The sequence below is a fragment of the Zeus faber genome (genome assembly GCF_960531495.2).
Source record: "Zeus faber genome assembly, chromosome: 9".
Taxonomy (NCBI): domain Eukaryota; kingdom Metazoa; phylum Chordata; class Actinopteri; order Zeiformes; family Zeidae; genus Zeus; species Zeus faber.
In genome coordinates, this window is record NC_137197.1 from 17,379,269 (window position 1) to 17,403,374 (window position 24,106).

A 24,106-nucleotide genomic window follows, 5' to 3' on the forward strand; every position below is an offset into this window, starting at 1 on the left:
GCACTGTATGTGGACCTAGCACAAGGCAATAAATATATAAATATATAGATGAGTAAATATACACCCGACAGACCAGACGGCAGAGGTGGTGCGCCCGAGCCCCCACGCCCGCAGGGCGAGGAAAGGGGGGGATCTTTCATTGCGATTCATGGGATCTTTCATCACTTCCAGTCCACCATGGGGTTTCAGGAGACCCTCCGAATCTTATGGGAAGTTGCCATTTTCAAGCATTCAAAGTGAGAAATCGCAACTCCTGCAGCGCACACCACGGGTCCACACGGCGGTGCACCTGCAGACACTCTCACAGCCCGAGCTGTGCCTTTCTGTCCCCTAGTCTCCTTATGTGTCTCTCCCCCCTTTCCCTATTGTATCTAGTATGTCCAGGTCTATCTATACCTGACAGTGCGGCGTGGGCGTGGCTCCTGGTTCCAGCCCTCGCTGGCACAGCTGCTCCCCGTCACACTCATCATCACTCTCCATCAGAACCCCGGCTCATCATCCAGACCTCGTCTGATTGTACCGTCACCTAGTGTGGTATTCTCCAGACTGCTCTCCGTTGGATTGCCATGTATTTGTTGCCCCTTGCCTTGCCTGATCCGGTCCGCCCCTCATATCCAGAAAACCTCCCACGTGCCTGCCTGCCTACACCTCACCACCGGCTTGTCCACACTCCGAGCCCTGTGCCTTCAGCCTGCCTGCCTGAATGACCCACCTGCCCTTTATTCCATTCCCACATAATTTTGTTCCCCCCTTGTAAACAAACCTTCTATGCTTTCCCTGTGGTGTGTGATACTTTCCCCGTGGTGTGTGCTGCGTCTGGGTCCTATCCGCCTTGTCCATCGCAGCTCCCTCTCCCATTTGAAAAACAGTATCGTTCGTTTTTCGTTTTATTTTGAACATTTTCAATAGGCTTTTTGGAGAACAGCAGGGCTCTTGACTAACATTTTCCACTAGTAGCACTGGTGAAGCCAAATGAAAATTTTAGGCACCACTCAAATTTACATTGGCAACACAACATATACATATTTTTTCCATCTTAACTGTATAACTGATAAATGCGTTGGTAATAAACAAACACTTTAGAGAAATAACAAAATGCTGTTTTATTTTAAACAGAAGTCACAAAGTGAAGTAGTGCTTTAACAGAATAAATCATGAAGTAATTAAAACAATTAAAATCGGGGCTATTTTATTGATTTTTTATGAACTAAATCCATTTGTCCTTAATTGCTTTTCATTTACCTTTCACATGCTACATGTTAAAAAATAACTAATAGTTTGTATGAACCGGACGTTATCGTTAGTGAAACTTTTACAACCCGCCTCTTTTGTCAGACTGGCTAAGCGACCATAATGTGACATTGACGAGTGCCGCTGCTGTTTAGCTCAAGAGGTGGAGAGGAGGATTTCAAGCGAGCGCGCCAAGCGATAATTTTAGAGAAGGCCCGAGTGCCGGTTTCGGAGCACCCGAGGGCCGATATTTCAATCGGCAGATTGAGCGTGGCACCGAAATGAGGCACCAAAATCTTGCCATTCGGTCCAGTAGATACCGATCGTATAGGAACCGGTGCCATAGTTGTACCAGGTTTCAGTTTTGAACCCACACTTCCCGTGCATTCAGAGTGTGCACTGAGAGGATGGGCTATTCACAGATGTGTGTGCGAGTGAGCGAGAGAGAGAGCTGCACGCATTACAATGTACGCTTTACATTAAAATAAGATTTTACCCATTTTAAATAGTAAAGAAAATAGAAAATCAACATTGATATTGTAGACACTGCGAGAGCCTCAGCTCTCCATCTCTCTCATTCACTCCTTCTCACTCATACCCCAATTCTCGCTCCCTTCTAGTGTTTCATAGGTGATACCACGATGGTTAAAAATAAATAAATAACAAAATAAAATGGCCGGCATATTTGCAAGTCGCGCTGGTGCTCCTAAAGATATAATGTAGTATCACAGTCTCTAAAAATGTTCGCAAAATGTGACTGAATGGTCTTAGTCTGGAGCCCTGAAACAGTAAAGTTTTTTAGAATGTTTTGAATAAGCCATTACATTAATAGGCCATTAATTCAAAGTCTACCAAAAATGCAAACAGCTCACTCAGGTTTGGTGATTTTATTGTAAATTAACAGGGTCGTGTTTAAGTTCCGTTTACAAATAAAAGGTAACTTTTTATTGTTCTCCATGTGCAGTTTCTTTTGAGAACCTTGCAATGAAAACAATAATTACACATTGTGACTTTGTCCCATATTTCAGTAAGTACCTCTGTAATAAAATGCTGAGCAGGATATGACTTCAACCCCCCTCTTCTTTCTCTGCATGGAACAGGCGCACAGACCAGCAATTTTTGGTGCTTTTTGGCGGTTTTACCACCATGAACAGAAATTCCTCCTCTGCAAAATCAAGCTCTGATGCCCTGCGCGTAGCCATGTTTGCTGTCTAATACCCTTCTTCGTTTACTACTTCCTGCTTCACACATACTTTCTCTCTACTGCCACCCCTGGTTTCTGACAATACTGCAACGACCGGGGAATGTGCTATAAACACCCTGCGCACGCAAAGGTATAACCAGGGCTTAAGGCATCGGCATAAACAAAGTTAAACAACTACAAATAGCACACGAAGAGAGACCTTGGCGGTACACGATTCCCTTTGTATCATATTGTAATGAAAAATAACTTATTTTCCTATTTCGTCTGTGGCATCGTCCCCCATCCGTGCAAACTGGGATGAACACAAGTCTATCCATCAGATGGCCAGCTGACACACAACGCGGTGAGATACAGCGGGTGAGGTGAAACAGTTGGGACTAGTCAGGATGATGTGCACTAGGTTATCGGAAGTAATGGTATGGATGTGTGTGTGTGTGTGTGTGTGTGTGTGTGTGTATGTGTTTCTGACCTGAAACAAGTTAGGTGAAAACAGGAAGGATCACACCCAATGTCTCTGCGTGCCTCAGTCTCATTTAGTTTAGTCTAGTCTAGTCCAACCCAACTGGCTTAACCTTGTAGGGCAGGGAGATAGCTATAATATCCATATGGGGATATGAGACTAGATATTGTCTGGGATTGTGGTAACGGTAATATTGGGATAAACTCATATGTCGTCTTTGCATGTGACATTATTGCATAACAGTAAAGTAAAGCAGTTTTCTGAACGTCATAGACTCTTCTAGTCAAGGCCAGTTTGGTCATAATATCAACTTTACTATTAATTGTTTCTAAAATCTCTTGTGTGTAAATATCCTATGAAAGCACAAAAAGCCATCCCCATCCCTTTTATTTATCGATACAGAGGTATTCTTGTAAAATACTGTGATATTTAATGTTGTCAATACCAGCCCCAATACCTAGTAGAGCACTAGAATTTTACTACATCTCATAAACAACGTAACCTCTGAGTTCTGCTCCGTGTTCTTCCTGGTCATTGACTTATGCAGTGCACCTCGTTCTGCTGGTACTCAGAATATAGATGTAGAAATGCTGCGTGAGGTTGGCACTGTACGTCTCTGAATACTCTGGGGGAGAAATTACTAAACAGACAGAGCGCTCCCCTCCATATTTTAGGAAGAAAAGCCTTGATGAAAGCCTGTCATGCATGTATTAAAGTGGTGCAGTGCAGGGATTCGCAGTGACTTTGCAAGTGTTAACATGTGCCAAGTACAAAGTCCAAGTTTTGTTATATTGTTGGATAAAGCCAAGATGTTGCGTGTCACATTAACAGCCATGTGTGTATGTGCACATGCATACACGAACAGTCTTCCACAATATGAAGTTGGTCAATTAACGGGAGGGAGCAGGCAGGCAGACAGGTGCTGTGTTGATAGTAGATATGGCTTCTGTCCACCTCAGCAATTCTAAACACATACGGTTATCTTGCCTCTCCGCGGGAGTAGAGGTCATTTCTTTTTCTCTCATTCCCTCTTCCACACTTCTCCGTTCTACTTTCCCTGCCATTTTCCCCCTGGCCATTTATCTACCCAGTTGCCGTCACGCTCTCATTTCACTCCTCTTAACAATTCATTTTTCCTCCAAGTATTCTCCTAGTTCCCTTACCACTCTATTCTTACTTGTACACATTTCTTCCACTCTCCTCCCCCACCCTCTTCTGCTGCTTGTCTTTCATTCTCCCAGTGGAACGGTCATTCAGCTACAAAACAATGCTGCCTACAGCATCACACGCTGGGTAATCAAGCAAGACCAGAATGCAGCAGCCCTCTGATCCACTCCGCAGCTCCATGATACCGGGCAGTGCTGAGGCCCGGCTAGTGGGAGGGGTGTGAGAGGGCAGGGTCAGGCGATAAAGCCGAAATAGAAAAGCTATATCACAATGTGTTTTGATACCCACAAAATAAGTATGTGACAATATTTGGGAGTTTCTTACACTCTAATAATACCAGACATTTTGCTTCATCGTCAGTCTGTTATTACTCTGTTGCAATTATTCGATTATTTGATTAAAGTATAAATAAAATCAGAAAATACAATAAGTGAGGTGGAAGAAAAGCTAGCACCATTATTAATTGTTGGCCTATTTTGTTTTTGAGACTGAGGTGCGCTCCTGGATATTGGTGCAACTGAATTCATGGTGAATTAAATTACATTAAAATAATTTAATTAATGCATTTAAATAATAATTAATTAAAATACTCTTCAAATAATTTTCATTTTTAAACTTTTTAGTGTAATTTTCTAGTATTTACAAATTTTAACAACATGTAAATGGTTCTGTTGCATGGGAGTACCACAGCTAACAAAATTTTTTAAAAAGTGTGAAATTACAAGAAATAAAATGATACATACCAAGCCTTTAACCTGAAGTGACACTTAGCTCAGGTGAAAAGGAAAGGCAGGTCTGAAAGAGGGAAAGAGGGAGAGGTAGATTGATATTTGTGTTAGAAAGATGCATTGGGAAATACGCTGTCACCGCGTATATGCGCACTGACCCAAGAGCTAATAAATGAACTGATCCTCAGTTTGAGCCAAAGCTTACAAATCCTACAACTGAGCTGAGAGACTCCGGCTTTGGAGGCTGCTAATGTATGCAAATTATCATTTAAAAATGCAGATAGTAGAGATGCTGAACAGAACGGAGCATTAACTGGGGGAGGGGCGTGCACATTTATAAACTGCAAGCCAGAGAAATAAAGAAAGGCCTGTATATAAGAAAAGGGTCAGAGTTTCCAATCCTCAAACACAGTGACACAAACACACGGGTAGGGTGCAGACTTCCCCCTCCATCCATTGTCAGATGGAGGGGTGAAGATCAAGGGCAGGGGAGAGGTTCAAGAGGCAAGGCCATCAAGTCCAAACAAACACCCAGCCATAGGAACTACAACAGACTATTAAAAAATACTGTTTGGGATATATGGTTAGAAAGCAATTGGCTAAAATAACTAAGATTATTTCAGGCATCAATTATTTAGCCAGAGTAAAGACCCGAAGAAACTGTTCCACAAAGTGTAAAATATGAAGGCCCGAAAATATCAAAAAGTCTGAGGCTTTTTTCCAATGACCCATTTCTGATTATGCGTTCAGGGATGGGCCTATTGAGGAGGTTGATTAATAATACAGTATTAGTTGTTCGCCTTTATGTGTATCACCCACAGCACATGCAAGGCGGTGGTGGTGCGGTGCAGAATAAAGCGTGATGCTAGGATGGGATTTGCGTCTTTTAACTCATTAGTTCCGCCTCAGTCGGGGCCTGTAGATTATGACTAATTAAGCAGCTTAACATGGCTTAAAACCCACCACACAGAAAGCAGAAGAGTCTTATCTGTCAACCTGCTCAAAAGATTCCTCGCTTCTCCCTTTCTTCCCATGGCAGGCTAACATAAATTCCCTCTGCATGGCCTTTATGCTGGAGAGATTAGGGGCTCTCACATGGGCGCGAGCTGGCTAGTTAGCAGCTGCAAACCGGGCGGTGGAGAGCCTGTGTAGTGAGCAGGGAGAAGGTACAGAGGAGGCGAGTTAATAAAGAAGACTGGGGTTTAACATACACACCTGTAGACTTGGGCAGATTTACAATTAAATCGTCTATCGGCAACTGACTCCATCGATCGCGATTGACATTGATGACAGATGATTATCATTATTTTTTTATTTGCTTATTTATTTTCAAATCTGCCAGGAAAATTCCGAGCATTGAAATGGTGCAAGTGCAGTTTACCGTGTTCTGAAACTGGAGCGGAGAGGGAGGGAGAGAGGGGCGGAGGCTCTTGTCCTCTCCGCTCAGAGCTGTGTAGTAACCACTAGTGATCAGATCTTACTTCCTACTTCTACAGGCCCGTGCAGAGACGTTAAAAGGGGCAGGTGCTCAAAAAAGAAAAAAAAAAAAGAAAAGAAAGAAGAGAAAGAAGAGACACGTGGACCCCCAAGCTCCTGCTGTGGGCATTTTGCCGCTTTGGGAAAATTGAGTGGCATGGCAGAGAGCAGATCACGCCTCAATAGTGCGCATAGGGACGCCCGTGATCTGCGCTCTGCTGTGCGCACATCGCAGGTGAGCCTAGGACACGTTCCTCATGGATATGCATATCTTGCCCAGGCTGATAAAAAGAGCATCATAGGGTCCATCGGGCATCAACGGGCAAAAGGCATCCACCATGGTATATGCAAATTTTGTGATTATAATATAGCAATATATATAATATAATCTTAGAAAAAGATTTGAATTTATTTTGTTTCCTTAGTTTCTTACTCGTATGGAAAATGAAAAACGGAAACCTAACTCAATTGAATTGGAGTAGAGTTTTGTTTTGTTTTTTAATTCCTCCTCCAGACAGCGCAGCACCGTGTGCGTCGGCTCCCGTAACTGTTTTTATTTTAGATAAATTTGTTTTAGTTTGTTTCCTACATGTATGAAACTAAATTTTTTTTAACACAACTGAGTTACGGGACTGTCCCATTCCATCCCGTCCCCCCATCGTTCCCATTGCTATAGGACTTTTTGTAAAAACTGGATGTTTTTGTGTAAATACTTTACTTGTAAATAATAATAAATCCTGCACGTCTGGAACGGGGAGACCGCATTTGCCACATGACATTTTCTTTGCGCGCATGGACCCCCCACGATAAACTCGTATATTGCCGATCGCTGCCCCGCAGCGATTTTGCACGATCCCCCAAGCCTGCACACCTGTCCTAATGAGCACTGATAACACAACCTGAATTTAATTTGTTCATGAGGGAATATCAGTATGAAGTTAACAAGTTGCCATTACTACTGAACAATCCAAATCACCATAGAAACGTGATCAAGCTGTCATTTAAAACTACTTCTAGGTCACTAAGTACTGAGTCATGTGGATATAGATAAAGAGTATATGGTCCACATTGAGGTCAGTGTGATATTGCCTACACAGAGCATTTTTAAAGGTTGATCAACACTTCTTGATTCAAACACACACACTACAGCCCTCATGTGTAGAGGTGTGACAATTATGACATAATCACCTGATCGCAATTATTTGAGCTAGTTGCAATCATTTTGTCAGGTTGTTAGATTCCACAATTATGTTTCTAGCCAAAAGTTTAAAGCCAATGTGAGAGATGCTACGTTAAGGAAAATAAGGTTGTCTACCCATTTTTTTGTGTTCTAGTGTTCAATGCAATTAAATGGTTCTTCTACATAAGGTGTATGAATATCATTACATGTTCCGAGGCTTATATTATCATAGTGGCATAAAATGAACAAAAAATACTTCAACTGTACAATTTGTACAACAATTAATCGTCAATTTCATGATTATGACAGCACAACTCATGGATTGCGTCGCAAATCTCGTTTTCATGAAGCAACCATTAATGAGCGCATTATTGATAAATATCAATAAGACCTTTACACGGAGAGTGTGTAGCCACATACCCCTTTAGATAACCTGTGATAAGAAGGCTACTTTAATGTGGAAATTAGCTAAAAAAAAGACAAACCACCGTCACTGTGACATTTCAGTGCAGAGTAAGCACAGCGTTGGTATTTTATGTCAATATGAGGTATATATGCCGGGCTACATACCTTCAGAGAGAAGATATACTTAGTACTCCACACGTTCAGGCGATAAAAAGCTTTCCGTCTTCTCAGCTCATCAAATTGCCAAAGATTTGTCCAACTGACAAAAAACAGGCTTTCAGAAAAAATACAAGGTAAAAATTTCGCTCCGAAACCCAAAGGCACATCTATCAGGATGTACAACCTTGTGTATGATTACAAACAACATACCGGGGAGGGCAAACGGCCTCCATAAGAACTGGTTAAGCCTGTTAACCATCATTCATACCACACACACACACACACACACACACACACACACACACACACACACACACACACACACACACACACACACACACACACACACACACACACACACACACACACACACACACACACACACACACACACACTTTAGTAAACCCTTACTTGGCCAAATCTCACTGAGATTGAGAATTAATTACATTTAATTAAAACATTTTTTTCAAGAAATCAAAACAAGAGAGCAGTGGAAAAATGTTTATAAAATGTTGATATGAAAAATTTAAGCAAAGCTAAAACTAAAACATCAAAACATCAGAAGTACCCACTGGTGGAAATGAGCAACAAGCGGGGCCACAAGAAAAACACACGCAGACCAACAACATGAAAGAGCCGAACATGAAAGGAAAAGGAAAAAGTAGAAGAGAGAGAAAGAGAGGGGAAGAAATGGTCAGGTAAAGAATGACGAGAGGAGAAAATAAAAAAGGGGAAGAGAAAAGGAGAACAAGGTGGAGCTTGGCAATGATGTAGAGATAGCGAAAGCCTGATTGATGTGGCAGAGAGAAAGGGAAAGTGAGGGAGGCTTGGAATGGAGAGAGATGGGGAGGAAAAGAGAGAAAGAGCTCCTATCTGATGGAGGGGATTTGCCCTTCCCTGGAAGAGTAATTTACTAAAGCCATTCTACAGAGTCCCATCAGTGGCGATCTGCTGGCAGATTAGATGACAAAAACTCATCCCTTGCTTTTCCTCCAGCCAATCAGAGCCAGGCAGCGTGCACAAGGCAGGGGATAGGGGGCAGAGCGGAGGAGTGACTCATTTTCCTGTATTTCTCAGTTGAGTTTGGGAAGTCAAATTCTCAAAAACAGTTCTACGCAGACACTGTGTGCTTGATTGCAGTCCGTTTTGCCTTCCTCAGGATGGAACACTTGCTCGAGAAGGATGTGGATGTGTCATTTATAATCAGTTTTTGTCTTCTTGTTCTCTTTACATTCACTCGATCTCCTGCAGTTTTAGTCCCGCGGCAACCCTCTGCTCTATCAATCTACCTCACTGTCACTTCCCCTCTTCTGTCCATCTTTCTCTCTGTGTGTGTTCCTCTTCCCTAGCTTCCTTTCCCCATCCCTCTCTGCATGCAGTGCAGAAGCCGTCGGTGAGTCCCTGCAGTGCTCGCAGTGTGAGCTGTTTACCGCGGCACGTCATCAGGCAGCCCTGGGCAAACCAGCCTATACATTCACAAACCTTCCACCACCTCAGAGCAAGTGTTAGGCAATGACACACTACATGGAATAATACGACACACTACATGGAATAATACAGCCCTATGAACAAGTCAACAACACAGCATTCCATAAAATAACTGTCCCCGAAGAACACAATCACCCAGAGAGAAATGCCGTCACTACTGGATAATCCGGTAGTAACCGTTTGAAGTATAATGCACAGCAACTTCTGATTGAGTCTGTCACTGTCTATGACTATGTGACAATCCAAAACACTGCAGGTTGTTTTTGGCTACAAAACCCTCTCAGTAAAGCCCTGACCATGGGCACCCTGGGTCTCCATACACAGCAATGCAGTATAAAAAAAAAAACAACTACAAGGAGTTCCTTTCATCTCCTTATCACTAATTCAAATTCCCCACGAACCCGCTGCCTGACCTCATGATACCCTGAGAACACCCCTAGGGCTGTCATGGTCATGAAATTTTAGTTGGCGAGAAATTGCCATACAAATAATTGCAAATAACGTGTGAATAGTCTTGTTCACAAGCTCACCTTATGAGGTGCTTTCTATTGACATTAAAAAAATATATATACTTTTTTTTCAACATTTCATTTGCTTCAACCCAACTGATGGAAATGCCTCACAAATTCACAGTTTATTTGTTGCTGCATTTCTAACATCCTCTCAAAATTCTCAGCTCAAAAAACTGCGATCAAGCGATGTATGTGACCGCTGTAGACAGCACTCCCCTAAGCGCTGCGCTGACACCCATCCACCCACCCATCCATGTCTGCTGGCAACTCTGACCTCTAGAGGAACAAAGGCAAGGCTTCCTCACACGCAGTGCTACATGAGGCCAGACAATAATGAAACCGTATTACTTGGTTAGATGGACCCTGTGTTAGCCCACTAGCGATGGCATTAGCCTTTATGCTTTTGTTTTAACATGAATAAGGCAGCAGATTATGTCCATCTATTATCCACCATTTGTTGAGAACACGAATGCTGTGGACTGAAATATCAGTGGTCCAGGGTCAGACGCATCTATTGATGGATGGTGCCCTCAAAACCAAACCATGAATCACACACCCTAGAGAGGATCAAGGAAGTAACAAATAAAACCAATTGCTAAAGACATTAGCAATATGTGAAAAATGAATTGAAATAAAAGGACTGAATCCAAGCTGATCACACTAGAGTGTGAACTGGCACATTCCAATAAAATGGTTTTGCATGATCAGTATCCTATGATGAATTTCGCTCTTTATTGTTTGAAGAGAATTGTGATGTGTTAAGGTCTGTTGAATGTGTTGATATACTAATAAAACAAGCATAAAAGGCACTCCAAGACAGAAAATATAGCCATCATTGTAGCAATGATGGGTGATGGTCATTGAGAATCATTCTGACAGAAGTGATTAACTGTGATCACACCTCGAAGGAGAGAAAGGATCCAAGCAATGCCAAAAAAGCACATCACACCATCCAAACACTGCTAGGTACCAATATAATTTGGCACACTGGTTCAACGGTAATCTAAGGTGCAATTAACCTCAGGGTAGTGTCCCACTTTTCCCTTTGGTGTGTCAAGTTCAATAGTATTGAGGTTGCAAGATAAATTACGATAACATACAATGTAGTTTACACTCAATGGCAACAAGGCAAAGAAGAGAAAAAACATCACAAGATTCAGATTAAAAACCTGAATTTCTCTCTCTCTTTCACAGTCACAGGGAGTAAACCTCCGGCAGCACGCCTGGCTCGCCCTGACCTGACTAACTGCATTCTCAACGACCTTTTCCCTCATTGGGTGAAGAGTTCTACATTGTCTACTATTCAGCGACTGTGACTAACGCGAGCCATAGCGTGGTGAAACTCTTCTCCCTGAACTGTCCTCAAAACCAAAAACAACTCCCCCAGTTATGTTTACATTCTTCACCCCCATCCCCCTTAATCTCCATGACTTCTGACATACATGGAAGTCAGCACAGCAACAAAAGAAATGGCAGTCATGTATACAGTAGTCTGGGGATCTTTTCAAAACACCCCGTGTTGTTTAGTGAATTAAGCGTTATAGACAGAGGGCTGATTGTAAACAAACTCTGGAATGTGCCTTAATTTTGAAGTGCAATGCTTGACTGTACCACATTATAATGAAATGTATAGTCTGATATAAAATGTCTTCCATGAGTGCAGTGTGAAGGTTGTTTTCATAGCTTCTATTAAAGCCTTCCTGTAGTCCTTCCTATGAATTAAAAAATAATTAAGTTGATAAATCAATAATATTAATTGAATAAATGTTGGAATTTAAAAAAAAGTCTATGAAGAAGTCCAAATTGAAAGGAAATGAGTGTACAATTGGGACATTTCTCCTGTCCTGAATGGGAATGTTGCAAAATGGTGAATCCTCAGGAGCTGCTGGAGCACAGAAACAGGAAATGAACTCTGACATAAGAGCTCTGGACCTTGGGGCCCTTGCTGCATCCTGGGAAATCACGACACTAAGACGAGAAATGACCTACAATCCCTCACAAATAGCCACAAACCACAGCAAAACCTCCTATGGCATTCAAGGTGATTCATCATTATGTGTATTGACTTCACCGGAAAAGATGTGGTTATCCCAAAAAATAGAATTTGTCTTTATTCCAGATTGACCTCCCAATTATAAACAAACGCAAGAGCACAGGAGGAAAAGGAGAGATGGAGGGAAAAGAAAGACCATGAGACCTGTCATCTAATGCTGGCATAACACGGTGCCACTTGGCTTAGGCTGTCCTGGGTGTGTCTCCTTCATTGGTGCCATCCATCTTATCCTGCGGCGCCGCCTTTACTCACTGCTCCCCGTTTTATGGTCACTTTCCCGGCCGTGAAGCGATAGCGTGGACATCATTAGCTAAGTGGTGGCTGGATGACAGGCGGTGGTGCGACGATCGATAACAGCAGACCCAACCTTCCTCGGGCCGAACAGTGCTTACTCATCAGCTCTGGGCCAACATGAGCCCCGCTATAGCCTAGCCTCAGACTGGGCCAGATAAGGGATGAGGAGGTGTCGGGGGGGGCACACTGCCTGTGATAACAAATGGCTATGAACAGCCACCTTATCTTCTCACCTTAAAGAGGATATGATGTCCACTGTCACACAGCTGCCTAACGGCCAGAACTACCCTGACAGATATGTTATGAGGGTGAGAGGGGTCAGCTATTGGTGGCAGGGAAGTAGAGGGATATGTGTGTATGTGTGTGACAGTTTACTGTAAAGGTCTTTGAGGAGCTCTTGTGATTGTGCCCAACTATTTCCCCATTTATAATAGCAGAAAATGCCTGGCTCAAAACTTTTACAATTGGAGTTGCATTAATTGAAGATTAAATGATAACAACCAAGTAATTATCAAAAGTTAAAATGCATAGAGGAAGCTCTGCCATAAAAAAAAGCTAAACGCAGGATTTCAAAAGCCCCCCTTGATGTGACTCCAAAATATTTTGTATGAGTTCATGGATATATTCATTGGTGAGATGCCAAAGACCAATGTCTGGTGCTGAATCTTGAGACTGGCATCTGAGGCAAATCAGTGCCCTTAACCATATTCAATACTAGCGCTGCTGCAGAGGAAGAAGGGAAAGAGCAACAGGGATTAAGTTACAAAGAAGTAGTAGAATAAAACACGATAGAGTCTACCAAAGCTAATCCACAAAGCCAGGAAAAAGTAAAGTAGGGGAGTAAAGTCAGGGAGAGCCGTGCCAAGGAAAGTACTTTTAATGGCCTCCAGTTGTCCATGTCTGCTGGCCTTCTTTGGTCCCTCTCTCCTTTTCCTGCTTTATTGCTGCTTATCAGTCTGTGATTAAACCTGCCAGCTTTAATTAGAAAATGCTGCCTCCCTCTCTACACCTATCTCTGCTCTGTGCTGCAGGTGTATGAAGACACTTCCAATAAAGCTGTCAGAGGTCTGGGCAGGAGCAGCCGGCAGGAGACACTATGATGAATAGATAGCAAGCGAACACATGTTACAGGTGCGCCGGGGTGTATCAACAATAAGTCTCCATCTAAATATACTGAATGGAGCCAGGAAGATATTACACCAAAATTAAAGGAAGCACTTGAGAACTCAACGTAGAGAAATCAAGACTAATGTAAGTAATTGTAAAATCATCATTCTCAAATCACGCTGAGAACTCATCCTGAACATTTCAGTCAGCAAGTATCCATTTTTTGGTTAATGTTAATGAGCTTACCCATCGAGGTACCCGCCCGAGGTCAGATGATTCTCTAAACCCTGCCTTCCCTGCAGTTGCACATCTATGGGTCGCTTAATCACCTCTGCCCTTCACCTCTCCCTTCCTTCCACCTCACCATATCCTTACTTCTCTGCACTGCTCCCCAGCAGTCAGGCATCATCAGTGGACATCCTACAGGAAATTCAGGAGCCCCACAGTGGAGAATCTCCAGTGCAACACACAAACGAAGGATCGGGCATTGTGTCCGTATAGAATTTGGGAAATGAAGGTGGATGGCTTAAGGGTAACCTTGAAGCCACACAAATGTAGAGACTAGTTCATGAGTATTAGTGGGATCAATTAATACTAGTGACTTATTATTGAATTGTAATATTACTGCGCAATATTGTCTATCTATATTTTTTACCAGGTTCCATGGCATTCCCCTATACACATATCACAATTAATAAAAACAGACTAGCTAAAAACACTGGCTCACAACTCAGCACAGGAACATATATAAAATTACCAAACCTTGGTGTTAAAGGGCTTACTTTTTTGTGATTATTGAGGACCTTTATCCTTTATAAAGCAAGGCATGGGGCCATTTGGTAATGATTCTGTCCAGGGATGTTAACAATTAATCGACTATCAAATAATTGCTTATAAGAATTGAGTCTATAATATTTTAAATTAAACAATTAACGGAACAATCTGCTGAATCAACGGGAGTTTTCCGCCCGCGCGGAGAGCGCAGGGTGTTGAAAAAGCTGGCACATTCTCCATTGCCATCCCTCACCAGAACGACAGGGGGCAGTTGGGAAAATAAATACCCAGTGGAGCAGGAAGTAGTAGTAGAAGTAGATGGAGGCTTCCGGAAAAATGAAAGACAACAAACATGGCTGCGCGTAGAAAAACGGGAGCTTCTTGAGGCCGAGGAGGAAACTATGTGTTTATTGTGGCTCAACAACTAACCTTCAATTTCGTGCAAAGACGAGTCGTAAATATTCCTATATGCACGAACCAGCTCAGTCTTGCCTCGAACTTCTCCATTCCACTCATGAAATTGGGAGAAACTCCCCTCAAGTCTCACAGGTGCGTGACCTCGCACCGTCACGTAGGTCCCCACGTGCCATCGTGTAGGTCCCCGCACGCCATGGTGCCACCCCCTGGCGACGTCATCAGGTTTTATGTTATCAATTTATCGACGATTGTTTGCTAAGATTCACAACTATCTATTAAGGAAATTCCTTTCAATTTGCATCTCTAATTCTGTCATCACTTATCTATGGATATGCTGAGTCATGGAATTCAGCTGCGGCCAAACGCCAAGCAAGAGGGTTACTTATGGTTGTAATTGATTGGTTGACACCAGAGCAGAGCTACAAGGCCGCATACCAGGACAGAGCCTGAGGCTGAAACCAGCAGGACGTTGCTGAATGGATGTTTGCTAACCCCTCCTTTACTCTCTCTTTCTTCAACCCTTTCATATAATCTCATCATCTGCTTTGTTGTGGCATGCTCTTACTCTTAGGGCTCCTATTTCCCATTTTTCCCCAATTTGCCCCTTTCGAGCATCCCCCCGCCAGGCCTTCTCGGGTTTCACGTTGTCATAGCTCATTGCGCTTGTCCAAAACTGTTGTGCTATTGTACCTGGGGAAGTAAAAGGAAGTAAAGCTAAAGTATAACATCCAATGTTCAGAGTCACGATTCACAGTGGCCTAGATGCTGGTCTTTAATTGCCATGGGCACCATTCAACCAAACAAAACCGCCCTTTTGTCACAAAAAAAAACAAAAACATGGCCGCTAGTTGAAACTACCATGACGAAGCCCTATAAGGCCCAATCTTCCCATTAATCATACCTACCCCTTCACGTTTGACTTCTATGATCCATTAATCCATGGCATTAGTAATGCCTTTGTATAAGATTGTCAATTACATATTAGAGTTCAAAAGGAATATGGGGGTGAACTGCATTCATCCATTCTATTAATGGAGACCTTTGTTATTGATTGGTCCCTCTAGATATAATTTAAATGCTTTTAGGTGAAAAGCTTCTTACAAAGAAAGTTTGAGAGATGAGTGTGTCTGTGTGGGCTTGTGGCTGTATATCTGAATGTGTCTTGAAGCATCACTCTGTACATCTGAGCTAGTGTTTAACACGTCTATCATCAATCTTCACCAGTCTCCACCTATCATTAACCATAACCTCAGACTGCAACGTACCATCAAGTGGCGCAATTAAATGACAATTAGAAAATATTATTTCTAGCTCAATAAAATACCGAATAGAATAGGGACATCGTATGTTATTATTGCTTTAATTTGTATTGGGAAAAACTCCAATGCATTGGTGGAGATAGGGAAAGCAAACCTTCATGAAAGTGTTTTGCCTGCCAACATGACACAGCATTGGGTTCAATTTGGGAAGCAGACATAATAGTCTATATGAATGAGCACTCCAATAGGCTACTACTAATTTTGCAGTGTGTCTGTCCTTATTTACCATGAGTAATACTTGTCTCCTTCACCCTGAATCTCGACAATGTACACTTTAAAGATTTGTCATCTATAAAATAGGATTATTATTACAATCAGAACCTCACAGGCAATCTCTTCGTCTCAAATACAATGATGACATCTTTAACATGTGCATCTCAGCTCTACAGGTAACGTATTGTATTTTGTGTAACCTTTCCTAGATTCAAACGCTTGTCTCATTAGCAAAACCAATGGCCTTTTTTGATATGTTGGTTTTATTACACTTAAGAGCAAATCTGTAGGTCCCTTGGAGCATCTTTATGATACAATTTTAACATCCAACTTGCTGCTTTTGGTTGTTTCACCATGCAACATTTTATAATTCCACACAAAATCACATTGCCCGTCTACAAGAGAGGGTCAACTACAGAGGCCTTTATATCAAACTATCCACATCTACAAAACTGTACTGAGCCAGCATGGTCAAACATTGTGGAGAAAAAAAAAATCCCTGTTCAATGGAGGCAGGCACACTTTCTAATGGAAATTCAGACACAATCATCCCAGAATGCACTTCTCTGCCTAATAATCACCCCTATAACAAGGCAGCCATTGAGAGGACAGTGACTGTAATGTGGTCCTCAAAACTCCAAAGCTGCCCATTTTAATTAGCTCTTTCCCCCCCATCAAACAGAGGCTTCTACTGACTCACAAGCAAACGTAAGATCCATGTCTCCTGTAACAGAGAAATTGATTGAACAGAAGCCACATTTTCACATGTGCCAAGAAATGTCCATCCTCTGTACGTTTTCGAATGAGCAGGTGAGAAGCTACCATTTGGTGGCTGTCAGAAATTGACACCTGGGGTTGCCATGGAAAAAATATGAAAACTAGGGGGAAGGTTTAGGATTGAAAGATGTGCCCAAAAATGTATCCTTCATGACTTAAGCCCCCTGGTCACAGTGAAATCACCTACTTACAGCATGTTTGACACCAAAGGCCTGTTTCGTTTTATTACTGATATAGTTTGAGAAGCGAATGCAGCACTTCCAATTAAACCCTGGACAAGAAAATGTTTCACTATGACTGTTAAATGGGTTGTGGCAGAATCCCACTTTCATCCCACAAAATTAAATCACTGTTCTCATCAAAGGAATTATCCACATCTGTGGCCTATATCCTGATGAGCAAGGCCGGCCCTCCTTTAATCCTAGAACATGTTCCAATCCAGGGAAACACAGCATGGAAAGAGTCTGCAGCGGCAGGGGTAAGTGGTTGTACTTACAGTACCCTACCTGCAAGTGAGTAAGATAGCTTGCTGACTGGGCAAATGGCACAGGTATTAAAGGGAGAAGAGGCTTCCTAGAGAGGTGTGACTGCACAGTGAAGAGCCCAATCAGAAGGAGAACACAAGTGCTGACAGCTGCTAATCTATTTACCTGGGAGCCCAGGCTGATTGACTTACCAGCAAATGTAAATGTGTGTACTAAAATCCAAAATGGCTTGTACAGCAATATGTTCATAGCCCAAAGGCAGACTGACTTTTCAAACTTTACAAAATCCTTCCTTCATATCACACGGAATATTTCTCTCTTTCTCATTTCTACTCTTGCCCTGACAGTGGATGAGGGGGGATGGGGTTTATCACTGACAGAGCAAAACAGACCACAGGCTTCCTGCATATCTGTGTTAAGCCATATAACAGAGACCAATGAGTGATTTCCCCTTCTCAAATGTTCTACAGCCAACGGTAGATCAACAGCTCAATAGTAAAACTGAAAGATATCCATGGGAAGAAAAAAAAAATCTCCTGTTTTTCTAAGAGACTTTCACATAAAAGGGAGTGGCTGGCCAAGCAACCACTATTATGCGGAGGATGGCCAACATCTTCCGCACAGCGGATCGAATAAATGACTGACAGTAGTAAAAGTCACATTTTACTAGACTAGTCCGGTCAAACACTGTTTACGTGCTGCTGCGGGGAGCCGACGGGGATGAGGAGTTGGAACCGAGTCGTACATCATCCACTGCCAGAGTTCATAAGTATCACACGCTGCTGCGTTAAACAGACACGCAGCCCCGTCCGCGAGCCCGTCGGTTTCCACGACAGGGGCGGCCAGGCCTCAACTAAAGGCAACTCCGTGTTTTGAGTTGGGGGAGCGGGGCTTGTGCACGTTACGAGGACGCCCTTCAAAATGCTCCGACAATTAAACAATAACGGACAACAAGTGCGAATATGTCAGCCGGCGCTGACGGGGAATTCAGCAATAACCACAAATATACGAGTATGAACCCAATCTGCGAACCACTATTAATGTAATTATTATTATTATTATTATTATTATTATTATTATTATTATACTAGTCTATTATGACCAGCATCGAAGAGTTCCGAGTTTGTTCGAACCCTAAAATATCTCAGATTTATTTTAACAATTTGACGACGATAGGGGTTAAGGAGAAATAGAGGACTACAACAGGCGGGACGAGTAGCGCAATGTTCTGTTCGTCACCATTTACACGCAGGCCCGTCAAAATCAACAATTTGCAGGGGGCGGCGGGGAGGATTTATATCGCAAATAAGGCTTCGCATCACATGTCCCCGGGTCCTCGGTGAAACGGGCTCGTTCCCGACGTCTCGCCGTTAGCTCGGCCCCTAACCAGCGTGCTGCAGCGCCGGGAAAGTGAGAGGGCAGGACGGCTGCTGTCTGTACCTCCCCACCGTGTTACATTATGTGGACCGTCGCACGTTATTCCGGCGGCGGAAAAGGGGGGAAATAGTCTCGTCATACCGTACCATGGCATTCCTCCCTGGTCCGCTCCGTTCTCCCGTGGCTCCTCCGCGATTTCACTGCCGGACTTGTGGTGGTGGTGGTGGTGGTGAGGGGGGTGGGACAATAGGAAAATACTTGTTTTCTTTCTGGAAAACGGCTCCTATCGAGCGGTCCTCTCGCACGCAGGGCTTCGTTTTCAGTAAACGAAAAGTTTTTGGGGTTTTTTTTTTTAAAGCCGTTGGCGTGTTTTTTTTTTTTTTTGTTTCTGCTCCTTTTCCCTCCTCCCACCCCAAACGAGAACAACAAACGTCTCCTCCTGGAAGTCCGGTCCCTCTCTCCTTCCCTCCCTCTCTCTCTCTCTCTCTCTCTCTCTCTCTCTCGCTCTCCCTCTCCCTGGTTTCGGCGTTGGGAAGCGCTGTTTCTCTGTGTTCTCCTCTCGCCTCACCACGCTGTTTTTTCCACCACTTATTTCCTTTGTTGTGTCAAAAAATTAAAGTCCGCCGACGAGCCCCCCCAAAAAAAAAAAATTAAAATTGTTTTTTTTTTTTTTTAGAAAGCATCTGTCTCAGATTTACCAGCACGCCCCGCACCTCCACCACCTCCTCCTCCTCCACCACCACCAACACCACCAGCACTACTACCCCCTTCGCTCTGTGTGCCGAAAAAAAACCTAAAAACGGGCGTCATAAACCGCTAGCGTTTGTTTTTTTTCCACCCCCGCAGCCCGTCCTGTGTGACGGTGTGTGAAACGTGTGATTTTTTTTTTTTTTTCAGCTTCGCAGTAATGGCGGACACTCTCCTCCTCCTCCTCCTGCGCGCGGAGAACGGGGAGGCACGCGAACACATTGGCTCGTGAACACAATTAACACACTGGGAGAGGCGCACGCGCACATCTCTTTTTTTTATTTCTAGGCATTATTATTATTATTATTATTATTATTATTATTATTATTATTATTTAAGGACCGGGCGCTGCTGTCCGTTACTTCCCTCCCAATGTTTTCGTTCAAAGAGACGTCTTTGGTATTCGTTTTTTTGGGGGTGTATTGTAGTTCTTTATTTTATTTCACTGTATTTTATCCTATTGTATTCTATTATTATTATTATTATTATTATATATTTAAACACAATCTCGTATGTTAGATCATATTCCACCTAAATTGTTACATAATATATTACATTCTGTTTGATTATATCCTTAAAATTGACGAAATGTATGTATTTTCATGTTTTTTTTAAATCTATATGTTTCATACTGTTTATCTATGCATACTTGCACAATTTACTACTCGTTGTCACTATGTGAATTGTTTATACAGATGTGTATTGTTTTTGAAGTTTTAGGTTTTATTGTGCATTGCAAATTTCTATTTTAATTTCTATTACTTTATTACTGCCTATTGTCCGATGTGTGCTGCTGTAACACCGCAATTTCTCTCCGGGGATGAATAAAATATTGTGGCAAGCTTACGCTGTGAAACAAATTGATCAATTGAGACAGAGCATCCTTTTATAAGCCACCGCCTGTGTCCTATACACCACACGACCAACAGGGGCGGCATTTATTTTTACAAACAACAACATACATCAGAATACCGAGGCCACAACCGGCTATGTCAGTCCATGTCACGGTCCTGTCCTCAGTCAACAACAGCAGTCTATGCAGTCCGGGTCACCTCCCCAACACAAACAACACAACCCAACACCAACAGAACATCCCGAACAACTGAAAACATCTAATACACCAAATAAAACACCTAATAAAACACAACGGAGACCCATAACATCTCCAGACGCATAATCCTTTGCGTTGAACACAACATAAAGCCACGGCCCACCCTCTTGGGCCGCTAAATAGCCCCCACCTGATGGGTCAGTGGCACCCGACGACACCATCACCCAATACAAAGTCTGCGAAATGTCCCCGTTGGCAACGCGGGCAGACTGGCCGCTAGTATTCCACAGTGGATGCCTCCAGGGCACGGTGCGCAGTCAGTTCATGGGGTGCCGTGCTCACCCTTGTCGCCAGCAGAAAAAGGGACAAGGGGGAGATAGGGAGCAAGTCTGTCTTTGTGCAGCACCACCACGCGTCCCGACCCGGCATGCACACCCTGTACACCACCTCAGTGATCTGCCACATAACATCAAAAGAGACATCCCTTTTGTGCGGGTAGGAAAGAACACCCACACTCGTCCCCAGGACCCCGAAATGGGTGAATATCTCCTTAACGAGCCTCTCCGCCATTGTAGCCGCACTCTGATCTGGCACCAGCCAGCCCCGCACTTGCACAAACACTGTGTCCGCTCCTTGATGTTACTGCAGCTACTAGTTTGACAACAGCAGCCACTCGTCACTGCTGGTCTGGGTGGCCACCACCATCAGCGTCACGCGGTCCTGCTCCTCCCGACGCTAACAGTAGCGGCACTCCATCGACGCAGAGGGGCGGCGGGAGAGGGCGTCGTTACCATGCTTTCGCCCAGCCGGTGCTGCACCTCAAGGTCATATCCCTGTAGGACCTTCTAGCCACCGGGCTACCTGGCCCTCAGAGTAATGAAAGTTCAGGAGCAAGGTGAGAAAGGCATGGTTGGTGCGTAGGAGGAACCGACTGCAGTGCAAGTAAGGTTGGAAGTATCCCAATGCCTGGACCACTGCCAGCAACTCCTGCCGGGTGACGCATTAGTTCCTTTTGGCTCAGCTCAGTGCCCGGCTGTAGTAGGCCACCACCTCCTCATCCGTTTTACCTTGGAATAAGACAACCCCCACCCCCATGTTGCTGGTGTCAGTTTCTCAACCTGGCCTGTTGAATGAAAGAGAGGTAGGGGACCCCCTGGCTGCTGGTGGCCACATAGAGTACCCCTTGGCGGCTGTCGCTGATGTAGAGGACCCTCTGGCGACTGGCGGTGACATAGAGGGCCCCTAGGTGGCTGGCGGTGATGTGGAGGGCCCCTTGGTGGCTGGCAGGGGCATAGTAGACCCTCTGGTGGCTGGTGCAGCTCGAGCAGAAGCTGTCGCCAGTGGTCTTACCGAGTCCTCCTCCTTTGGCCATGGGTGGAGCGCTACGGTCTCCGAGATGATGGTGCGCATGCCCCAGGACACGTCAACCCGGGTGCCCCCAGCCGGTCAACAGGTCCGGGCGGATGATGCATGGGTCTAGGATGTGGACTAGCCAGAACTCGTGCACCATCTCCTGGTCTCTGACACAAATTCACACAGGTTTTGTGCCCGGCATACTGGCTCTTTCCCCCCATCACCTCCTCATCTTGACAGCAGTAGGGGTCCGGGCTGAAGAGATAACATTACATTACATTACATTTAGCAGACGCTTTTATCCAAAGCGACTTACAATTGTTCAAACACCGACGGACGCAGCCATGAGGAGCAATTAGGGGTTAAGTGTCTTGCTCAAGGACACTACAGCATGCTAGCAGGAGGAGCCTGGGATCAAACCAGCAACCTTTAGATCACTAGACCACCAGCTCTACCTCCTGAGCCACCATCCCCTGGCTTACTTGACCACCCCGGTGCCCTGCAGGATTCCTGGACAGACAAGGGTGATGTTGGACCCGGTGTCCACAAGGGCTTGGCAAACCTGGCCACCGACTTCACAGTCCACACACAGGCCCCTGGTGTGGCCAAGGCAGCTTACAAGGGTGTATCGGCTTGGAGAGGAGTCGGGTTCGAGAGCGGGGTTACCCTCACTGGGCCGCTCCCCTGTTGTTTCCCGGTGGTGGACGGGAATGAGGCTTGGGTGCAGGCGCCGGGCGGTCATGGCCTATGTGACCAGGCTCATCACAGCAATAGCAGCGGTTACTGGCTCACATGCTGGAGTAGGCACTCTGGCAACAGTGCCCACAGGAAGGCATACAGGACGATGTCCTCTTGGACTGCTGTGCTGAACTGCGGGTAGTGACGTGAACGTAGAGCTGCACATCTGCCTCAAAGGTACCCAGGCTTACTTGATCTTGTACCAGAAACACCCTCCTTCTCAGTCGAGATACACTGGCGCTATCGGATCAACCTGTCCGCTAGTCCATCTCCCATATAGCCTCTGCTATTTCGCAGAGCTCTCCATGAATTTGTTCCATCCCACTTCTGACACCAAAGTGGTTAGCCTACACCGTGAAACAAATTAATCAGTCGAGACAGAGCTTTCTTTTATAAGTCAGTGCCTGTGGCTTACACCGCACGACAAACAGGAGCAGTTTCCATTTATTTTTACAAACAACAACACATCAAAATCCCAGAGGCTACAACCCACTACAACAGTCCACGTCACGGTCCTATCCTCAGTCAGCAACAGCAGTCTACGCCGTCCTGGTCACTCCCCAACACAAACAACACAATCCAACACCAACAGAACATCCCGAAGAACTGAAAACGCCTAATAAAACACAACAGAGATCCAGAACATCTCCAGACCCATAATCATTTGCGTCAAACACGACATAATAATAACATAAGATCTACAAAATATACTTGAGAATCAACATAATAAAATAAGATCAAGATTATTTTATAAAAAATATATTTGATACTTTATTTAGCTGGTACTTTATAAGAAACGGTTATTCAATGTATTTCTGTTACTCATGTACTCCCCTGTACTCTACAGGCCTACGCTGTTTCCATTTTTGGTGGCAGGGCCCTCCTTTCTCGGGCAAGAAGGCACCCGAACCAGACGTGAAAGGCAGCTGCGGTGAATTTGAGAAACTAGTGTAGTGAGATGTGGTCAGCAAACTGTCTGTATCGATAAGCATTCACAAAAAAGAACAGCACCCTCGGATGAAAAATGATCCTTACCATCTCAAGGGACTTAACAGAATAATCCATGATTTTATGGATTGCCACTTTAAATTTTTTTAAATCCATAATAAAATAATTTGAGGCAATATCATTGGGGCGCCTTTGTATTTAAGTTGTTGCTTTCTTCTGGAAACCAGAGACTTTCTTTTGTTTTTATTGTTGTGTTTGTAGGAACCCACCTTTATTTTGTTCTGCTGCCTATCTTGACGAGGTCTCCCTTGAAAAAGAGGTTCTTAATCTCAATGGGACTTCACTGGCTAAATAAAATCTATTAATTATGTTCTGTAATGAATAGTATTCAATTGACTGGTACATTTTTTTTGTTATCATTGTTTTATTATTTTGTGATCAATA

At 43.9% G+C, this 24,106-nt stretch overlaps 1 protein-coding gene across 1 annotated transcript in view; it reads right to left on the reverse strand.

The window, feature by feature from the left end:
- The window catches only part of arhgap35a (Rho GTPase activating protein 35a), a 66,460-nt gene extending 47,175 nt beyond the window's left edge, over positions 1–19,285 (reverse strand). Inside the window, exon 1 of the mRNA XM_080007506.1 lies at positions 18,972–19,285. The gene's annotated coding sequence lies outside the window, so the exon portion shown is untranslated. The remainder of the gene's footprint in view (positions 1–18,971) is intronic.
- Between the last annotated feature and the right edge of the window lie 4,821 nt (positions 19,286–24,106).